Below are 8852 nucleotides of genomic sequence, written 5' to 3'. Positions count from 1 at the left end.
CTCCGCTCCCCGTGCCCGGGCACTGTGTGCCAAAGAGTAGCAGGTGCCTGGAGGAGCTGCGTCCCAGGCCCAGGGCTCCGCCTTCCCCAGCATGCAGCTCGAGATGGCACCGCAGGGCAGGGACCCCTGCCGAGCCCTGGGAGCCCCAGCAAGGCCGAGATGTCCCCAGGATGCCGACTCTCCTGTCTCCTCTCTCTGCAGGTTCTCGGCTGGACCTGGACCGGGTTGGTGGCCTGAATGTATTAGCTGCGCTGCGTCTGCCCAAGAGGTAAGGACAGCTGTCTCAGAGCCCCGCTGAAGTGCTGGGCTCTGGCTCCTCCTCTCCCGGGAAGCCCCTGCTTTCCCACCCACTGTCTGGCCCCCTCCCCCAGGGCGCCCTTGCTCAGCTGCTCTTGCCCTCCTGCAGACGCCTGTGACTCACGCATGCGCAGCCTCCGTGTGTCCTACAGCTTATTGGGCCAGACCTGTGGTTCTGGGTGTTGGTGACTGTGGGGGTTGCTCCTGACGAGTGTTTGGGCACAGTGGGGGGAAGATGATGTGGACTTGGAGGCTCAGCTCCCCGCTGGGGGTCAAGCACACCTGTTTTTGAGTCTCTGCTCTCTTCTTCCTAACTGTGTGTGGTTCGGGACAGCCAGCACCTCCATCTCCTGGTCTGTAAGTGGAATCGTGAGCAGAATCAGCCACCGGGGCTGTCCTGTGCACAGAAGGCCAGTGGGGCAGCAGCTTAGACTCCCATTCCAGAGCCTAGTGCCAGTGATGTGAGCCTCAGTTTCTCCATCTGTCAGGAAGATTTAATAGCACCCGCCACACAGGACAAAAGAAGTTACTACATGAAAACATGTAGCCTCAGGGAGCAGGAGCTCGAAATATAGCTGGGAGCTCCCCTAATTTAGCAAGGGTCTATAAGGTCCCCTAGGAACCCCTAAGACTCCCAGAAAGCTGGAGGTCCTCAGAGGCTCAACTCTGTGGGAGTTAGCTCTGGGGTTTGCTCCACTCAGCTTGGTGAGACCCCAGCAGTGAGCATCTTTGGGGGGGCAACAGAGGCAGGGCCTCTGGGGTGAGAGGCCTGGTTCTGCCACCCCTGTTCTAAACAAGCAGGCCTCGGGGCCTTGGGGAGACTCACAGGCCTCCTACCCAGGGGTCCTCGTGGCCATCGTACAGAATTTGCACCTACCTGCTGTGTGGCTTGGGCCCAGGTGGTTAGAAAATGCTTCGGTGTGGGTCTGGTCCCCTCGGCTGCCCCTTGCAGAGGGTACCCCTCACTTGTCAGATTTTCTGCTTGTAAAGAGAAGCTAGAACTCTAGACTTTTATGTGAAATCTCCTGATTTTTAAATGCCGGCTACTGATGCAAAATTTCGACTTTGTGGTCCAAATCACACATTTTGATCGACCTTTGGCTTGTACATTTCTAGCTTCGCAAAATGAAAAATAGACTTGTTCCCAGGAAACACATCCCTATGTCTTCCCAACTGTCCATCAACCTCAGCATGTTCACAGACCTCCTCCTCCCCCCAAAACTCACCCATGGACCCTGTTCTAGCCCGTAGGGGATGCAGATGTGAACTATGGGAAGAGTGTTTTCTCCAAGGAACGAGAGTTACAGCTGCCTCAGGAACCCTCACCTCCTCTGATGCTCTTGATGTTGAAGGGGAGGTCAAGGAGCATCCAGGATTCAGTATTCCTTTGGGGGCCAGAGGCGGGCTTTGAGCAGTGCCTGCAAGTTGGGCTAAAGTAACAGAGGCCTTTAAAAGGAACAATGTTTCAGAGTTGGTAGAAGTCGCTGTCAGATCTCTGCTTTCAGTTCTTTGCATTCAAATAGGTGTTTGTGAGGGGGGTTGTTTGTGAGGAACCCAAGGTCTCGAAGACCTGGTGGCAAGTGCCAGGGAGTGGTTGTCTCCTGCTAAGGAAACTGTTATTTCTTAGGGGCCGCTTACGTGCTGGGCCCTGTGGTAAGCCCCCACAACCAGCCTGTGTCGGGCATGTTCATCCCCTGTGACAGGAGAAGGAAACGGGGGCGCAGAGGGGGAAGGCAGGTTGCCTCCGTGTACCCAGCAAGTGAGTGGCGGAGGGAGATGTGGACTGAGAGCGGCCCAGGGTCTGTCCCTTCCCCTCTCTCCTCCCTAAGCCCAGCAAGGGCTTGGACTCTCCTGGCAATTAGGGGGTATCTTCATGCTTTGCGAGTGCATTTGATTTGGGGGGTACATATAAAGTCTTATCAGGTACCTACTCTGGTCCATTTAGCAGCGAAGGGGTTGGATATTGGGGTAACTTGCCGGGGGATGACAGGGCAGGAAGAAATCTGCAAACTGGCCTTGACAGCTGTTGCCAAAATATCTGAGAGGTTCCAGGAGGAGTTCGGGCTCCCAAGGAGGCGTGTTTGAAGGATGCCGTGCTTTCCGAGCCTTGTAGTTTTGTGACAGAGCCACAACCAGGACACACGCCGCCGCCTCTCTCTGCCTCCCCTGCCACCAGCTTGCCTTTACAAAACCTCGCTTGGAAGGTGAGGGAGCCTGTGGTCAGAGCTGAAGGGAGGCCCAGGGTGAGTGAGGCCCCTCCTCCCCGAGGTGCTGGCTGGGCCTTGGGTGGCCTCCCCTCACCCCTGCCAGATCCTCCCCGCTCTTGGCAGGGGTCCCTCCTCTGCCTCCACCCACTTCCTGAGCACTGTTATCTCTGATCATGTGTGGGCTCTCCCCATGAGCCTTGTGGTGGGGGAGCCGTCCACCGTCCCATATTTGCCCCCACCCAGTCCCCTGCACAGAGCCAGTGCTTGGTAAGTCTTTGTCGGATGCCTAAAACAATGAGCGCGGACACGGGAACCCACATCCGTCCATTTATTCCTTCAGCTGACATCCCCTGGGGCTGTCTGTGTGTCAGGCTTTGTCTGGTGACACAGGGGTTGCCTCTGAGGGCCCCCCAGCTCGTGGGGAGACAACACAAATACCGCCGACCCAAGCCAACCGGTCTGCAGGGTGGTAGGTCAGGATACAGGGTGACACAGGCTCCGGGGACCTGTTGGAAGGAGGGGTGTGAGGAGGACCCCTGGACAGTCAGAAGAAGCTGAGGAGTAAGTTACAGTCGGGGGGTGGGGAGGGGTGACCAGTGTCGGCTCTTTTTCTCTTGGGTCCTGTAGGTGCTGGCCTGGCCTCAGGGTCCCCACAGCCAGCTGGCACCTGAGGGCCTTCCAGTGCCTCGGGCGGGCCCGTGCCCACACTTGGTCTCCCTCTGATCCTTCCACAGAAAGACTTGAAGGCTTTGGGTGTGGACCGGGCACGGGGCCACAAGGGAGACACAGACCGAAGCACAGGGCGTGCCAGGGTGCCCCCGACGCCCCGGGCCCTGGGGATGCTTGGGAAGCTGTTGCTGAGTGTGGATCCAGGCTTCCTTCCTTTGCTCTTCTGGTGAGGTGACTTGGGCCGAGGCTGGGACTGCGGGGCGGCGCAGGTGTGAGAGGTGTGCGCAAGGTGGGCGCGTCTCCGGCATGAGAGGGGGTGTGACGTGGTGGGGTGCAGCTCAGGCGTTCCGCTTGCCGAAGCCAAGAAGTCATGGATTTGCCCATCCTCCAGCTAGATACCCCCAATTGTGGGCTTTCGGGATGGGGTGCAGGCTGTTACAGGGGGGAGCTTCAGATGGAGGCTCCTGGAGTGTGGGCCGCCCCGGCGAGCAGCCCGCAGGGGCACTCCTCGCAGGGTGTGGGCTTGGCACGCAAGGGGCCGCTTGCCGTCGGGATGCCGGGAGGTGACAGGGGATGTCCTATTCCCTGGGATTGCTTTTGCTGTCATTGAGTGGGCGGGGACAGCTGTCACCCACTCAGAACCAGGAGTTTGTCAGCCACGAGACAGGCCACTCAGAGATGCAAGTTGTAAAACAGGACTCATGTCAGCACCTGGGGGACAGGTGTGTCCCTGGCCCCCTGACAGGCCCACAGCAAATGTCCACCGACTGTCCCCAGGGGTAAAGAACAGGCACTGGCCCCGTCTTCAAGCAGAGGGCATGTCCAGGGCTGCAAGCCGTGTGCAGGCCACAGAGTGGGATCTTGGGTGTTCTTAGCAGCAAGTGCCCCACCCCCACCCACCGTTCCTGTTCAGGGCGCCCTGCGGGGCTCCGGGCTCCCCTCTGGTTTCCTCCTGCTCCTCTTCCTGGCCTGTGCGAGGCTCCACCTCCATCTGGCCTCTTCTTGCCCTTTCTTGCTCTTCCTCTGTGTCTTGGCCTCTCTGATCCTCCAGGGCTGCATCTTTTTTTCAGTTTCCAGGCTTGCGTGTAGGGTGTGTGGGGGTCAGCGTCTCTGGTCAGTGCATAGGAGCCATGGGCCTGGCGGGCGGGGAGAGGGGCCTGAGGAACAGGGAAGGAGAAAGGTGCTTGAAGGAAAAGCAAGAAAGGGGGCCCCCCCACCCCGCCCCAGGATAGCACAGCCACCAGCCCTCCTCCCCTTGGGGTTCCTGTGGACGGAGGGCAGTGGGGCTGTCTGAGAGCGGAGATTCCAGAGGCAGGGTGGAGGGGAGTGGGGTAGGGGAGAGGGGCTGGTGGGACTCAGAGACCAGCCCATGGCAGAGAAATGCCTGCAGAGGAGGCGCTGCTGTGGAGAACGGAGAAAGGACAGCAAAAAAGTCAGCAGGCGAGCGGCGAGAGACCCCCGAGGCTGTGGAGAAAAGCGGCCGTGCGGCCTGTGAAGAGAAGGCAGACTTGGGGCGGGGGGTCCCCCAGAAGATGAGGGCTGAATGCCACCTTATCATTGCCTGCTGAGTAAGGAACCGGCCCAGGCCCCGTGTGGGTGGGGAGGGACAGTGCGGCCTGGACCTGGGGACTGTGCCCCCGCAGGGCCCGAGGTGGACCCCCACCCCGGGGCCGGAGGACCCACCGGGAGGGCCCCTGACCTCCCGTCTGGGCAGCGTCTGGGCGCTGGGGCTCGAGTGCGTGTGAGGGAGAGAGCGTGAGCGAAGCGGAGGGGCCACTTTGGCTCCCCGTCCCTGCGCTCCTCGCGTGGCTGTCCGGCTCCTGCCTCGGTTCCCTCCAGCCCAGCCCTGTCCCAGGGCCTCTGCCCGGCTGTCCCTGTGTCCGGTCTTTTATCCCCGGGTGCTCAGCGGCTTCCCCTGGGCCTCTCCAGCCCTTCTGCTGCCTGCGCGTGCCGGCCTCCTGCCTCGCCCCCTCCTCTCCATCCCGGCTCCGTCACGGGCTCCCGCTCTGTGTCCTCCTGTCCCCTCCGTGTCCCTCCGCTCGCCCTTCCTCTGCTCTTGTTCTCTGCCTTGGCCTCCGGTGTCCCTCCGAGTCTCTTTCATCTCTGTCTCTCTCGCGCTCTCTGTGGGTCTCTGGCTGTCCGGCCCTGCCTGTGTGTGTGTGTGTCTCGCTCCCCCTCCCTTCCCCCCTTTTTTTCTCTTTCTAACACCCACACTCACATCCTACCTCAGGAGTAATTGCTTTTGTCTGGGTTGGACTGGACTTGTGGTGGGGGGAGGGCGGGGGGAGCGGGTGGCGCTGGGGGGGTTGGGAGGGACGGAGGTCGCTTGGTGGAGTTGAGGTGGCCTCTGCCAAAGCAGGGGTGCAGAGGAGAAGAGGGCCAGCGCCCGCAGGGGAGGGACGGGACCCCGGGGGTCCATCCTGGAGGGGGCCGGGGCCTCTGGCCGGGCCGGAAGGAGGTAGCAGGCCGTGAGGTGGCCTCTGCCAAAGCAGGGGTGCAGAGGAGAAGAGGGCCAGTGCCCGCAGGGGAGGGACGGGACCCCGGGGGTCCATCCTGGAGGGGGCCGGGGCCTCTGGCCGGGCCGGAAGGAGGTAGCAGGCCGCGCCCTGGGATTTGGAGACATGAAGCTCCCGAGCAGGCTGCCTCGTCACCCTCCCCCACCCAGAGGGCCCCCCAGACACTGTCGTGGGCTCAGGTCACTGTGACACACGCGTGTGGACACACCCAGAGCCTCCTGACCATGGTGGACACACGGGCTGTGGGCGTGCGGGGAGACACGGAGTCACGTAGACACACAGCAAGCGCTCGGGCTTTCTGACGCCGACCAAAAGAAGGCGCCTCTGTGCGGCACAGAGACAGCCTCCCACTGACCCCGGCACTGGGGCCACACTTCGGGACACCCCAGGTCCCTCGCCCGGTCCCCTGAGCCTCGTCGATACTCGCCAGGGCTCGGCTTCCGCACAGCAGCGCACACAGGCTTCCTGGGACCAGCAGCACATGGCCGCCACGCCACCGGCTCGGGGTCACGGGGCGGCTCCTGGATGCGTCCGTGCGTCCTCGGGGGCACACACGGATATTTGGGCGAGCCGGGGCGAGGGAGGCCCTCGTGGAGGCACACGCACACTCGCTGAGTCCCGTTGACACACCCCCAGACTCACGGCCACACAGTGTGACTCAGTAGCTGAGACACACGGGGACAGTCTCAGACAGAGCTCAAGACCTGGGAGGCCGCGGCCACCCAGCCACACACGGACACACCTTGGGCGCTGCAGCTCTCCCTGAACCTCCCCGGAGCCTCGCGAGCCCCCGGCCCGGCACGCACCTGCAGGCCAGGCCCGGGGCGAGGCCACGGCAGCTGTTGTTCGCAGCCAGACTCCCCAGCATGGGGCACAGGGGCTCTGGGCGTGAGCAACAGTCTGCTTGGGGGTGCCCCCTTGTTCTTTGCATCTGTGTACCCTGACTTACTCCAGAACCCTCCCCAGGCCTACCTCTGTCCCAGGGGCTCAGGACAATGGCTTCCCAGCCCCCAGCTGCCCTCTGCCCACCTCGCAGAGACCCATCCCCGTCGCCGGAGCTGCTCCCAGCTGAGGGGCTACCTGCTTTCTCCCGGGGGACTGCCCCTAGATTCATCCCGGCCCCCTTACCTGCCCCTGTGGCCCCATCCCCACATGCTTCCCTACCCACTCCCATACTCACCCCCTCTCCTGGCTCTCCAAGCTCTCAGCCTCCCTAAGCTCTCCCGCTGCAGGGGAGTCGTGGTGAGGGGCCCTGGCCCCTCAGAGGTTTGGGAAAGGGGTACATGAAGGTGGGGGGCCTGGGTGCGGCTCCGGGAAAGGGAAGCAAGGCAAGCAGGGAGAGAGAGGCAGAGGCAGGCAGGCAGCCAGCCGGCTTTATATCCCTGCCGTATTGATCTACCATGTCACAGCCCCGGTCGATAGCCAGCCGAGAAAGAGAGGGAGAGAAGGGAGGGGAGGTTTGGGGGGAGGGCAGCGGGACCCCTATAGTCCTCGGCCCATCTGGGGCCTCCTTGGCAGGGTTATAGGGGCCTGCTTGAGATAGCCACCCCCCCCCCCAAAAGAGGCCTGCGTGTCCTCCCCCTCGTCCTCTCCCTGAGAGCCACCTTGGTGGAAGAATTTAGCCCAGAAGACTGGCCTGTTTCTTTCTGTTTCTGCTGGCTCTTTATCTCTGGTTTGGAGTGGGGGGTCCTCATATCTGCTCACTGTCTTGATACCGCCCCCACCCCCCCACCCCCCTGGCTCCATTTTCCATAGTCCTGGGCTGGTAGGAGGCTCGGGGCTGTGCTGCTTTGGCTTGGGGATGGAAAGGAGTGTGACTCCTTCTCCTTTGCTGTGTGACCATGGGCAAGAAAGACGACCTCTCTGAACCGTCCCTCCCCAGCCTTCCCTAGCCAGACTCTCAGGAAGGCCCTGTCCACGGCCCCTTCCTGCTTTTTCCAAATGCCCTTTCTGGCCAGTGCCGGAGACAGACCACGTTTACCATTTCGTTTTTGTGGTTCTCCAACTCCACGGCCGGAGAGGAGAAAGTTCCCCACCTACAGTTCTCAGTAACCTTTTCTACCGCCTGCCACCCTGCTAAGCCTCTCCAGACCTGGGCAGCATGGCCAGGCGCATCTCTCGGTAGGAGGAGAAAGGAAGAGGCTCTGGGCTGGCCTGAGACTCCTGAGACTGCGCCTCCATCCTAGACACCCACCCTGGCTTTGTGTCCCCCTTCGGAGCCTCAGTCCCCCCCCCCCCCGCCCCCGTCCCATCCAGTCTCGCTTAAACTCAAAGGTTCCCTGTATCCCTGGGTTCCCCGGGTTGGTGCAGCAGCAGGCAGGGCTGTTGTCAGAAGGTGAAGCCAGAGCCAGGGAGGTGCCTGCTGCCCCTCCCTCAGCCCGGACTGCCCGGGTCCCAGGTGCGCACCCCAGCCCCCAACTCCCCGGGGCTCCTGTTCTTTGTCTGTCCAGATTCTCCTCCCCTCCTAGCCCAGCCTCTGAGAGAGGTTGAGGAATCACCTTAGCCTTGACCCCAGGGGGAGGGCCAGGGAGGGGCAGGCCACCCCTACCCCGCCTCTGCCCATGGCCATCCCAACAGCCTCTCTCCCTGCTTCCCTGAGTACCAGGCTGCCCCCCCCCAGCACTGTCAGGCCGCTGCTCCCTTTGTTCAGAAGGGGGAGGGGAAAGAGCCGAGCTGAGGGGACGTGGCCTGACCCTCGACCTCTCCCCTTCCCTCCTCCCATCTGGGTCCCCAGGGGCTCAGAGCCCCCTTGACGGACAGTTCTGACCATCAGCCAAATGGCTCTGGGAGTGAGCAGGGGCCAGGTAGGGGGGAGGGGAGGAAGGGCTGGCCAGGGCCTTGAGCCCAGGGCGGGGGGCATTTTATGAGGGGGAGGCCCTTAGGATGAAAGGTCCAGGGTGATAGGTACCTACAGAGGAAAAGCTTTAGAGGGGGATGTCTTGATTGAATGGGGGGATGTGGAAGCGAAGTGGGGTTCAGCCCAGAGCCAGCAGCCCTGGATGGCCTGTAGGTAGGGGCCTGGCCTGGGCAGACGCCCCCACCCCCATCCGGCCTGCGGCATTGGGAGTGCAGTGAGTTTAAAAAAAAAAATTAAAAGAAAAAAAAATAACAGGAGCAGGAGAAGCTGGGGGAAAAAATATATAAGAAAAAATATAATAAGAAC

The 8852-nt window shown here is 61.8% G+C and overlaps 1 long non-coding RNA gene across 1 annotated transcript; it reads right to left on the bottom strand.

Annotated features, from left to right (window-relative positions):
• Positions 1–2817: 2817 nt before the first annotated feature.
• Positions 2818–7021, bottom strand: LOC105854471. The gene is made up of 2 exons (XR_001146138.1): positions 6870–7021; positions 2818–4330 (listed from the first exon to the last, which is right to left on the bottom strand). It is a non-coding gene; the product is annotated as an uncharacterized LOC105854471 (long non-coding RNA).
• Positions 7022–8852: the final 1831 nt, after the last annotated feature.

Source organism: Condylura cristata, unplaced genomic scaffold, assembly GCF_000260355.1.
Source record: "Condylura cristata isolate star-nosed mole 26May11 unplaced genomic scaffold, ConCri1.0 scaffold00041, whole genome shotgun sequence".
In the NCBI taxonomy this organism is placed as follows: domain Eukaryota; kingdom Metazoa; phylum Chordata; class Mammalia; order Eulipotyphla; family Talpidae; genus Condylura; species Condylura cristata.
Note: the sequence above shows the minus strand (reverse complement) of the source record. Positions and strands in the feature narration are given on the sequence as shown.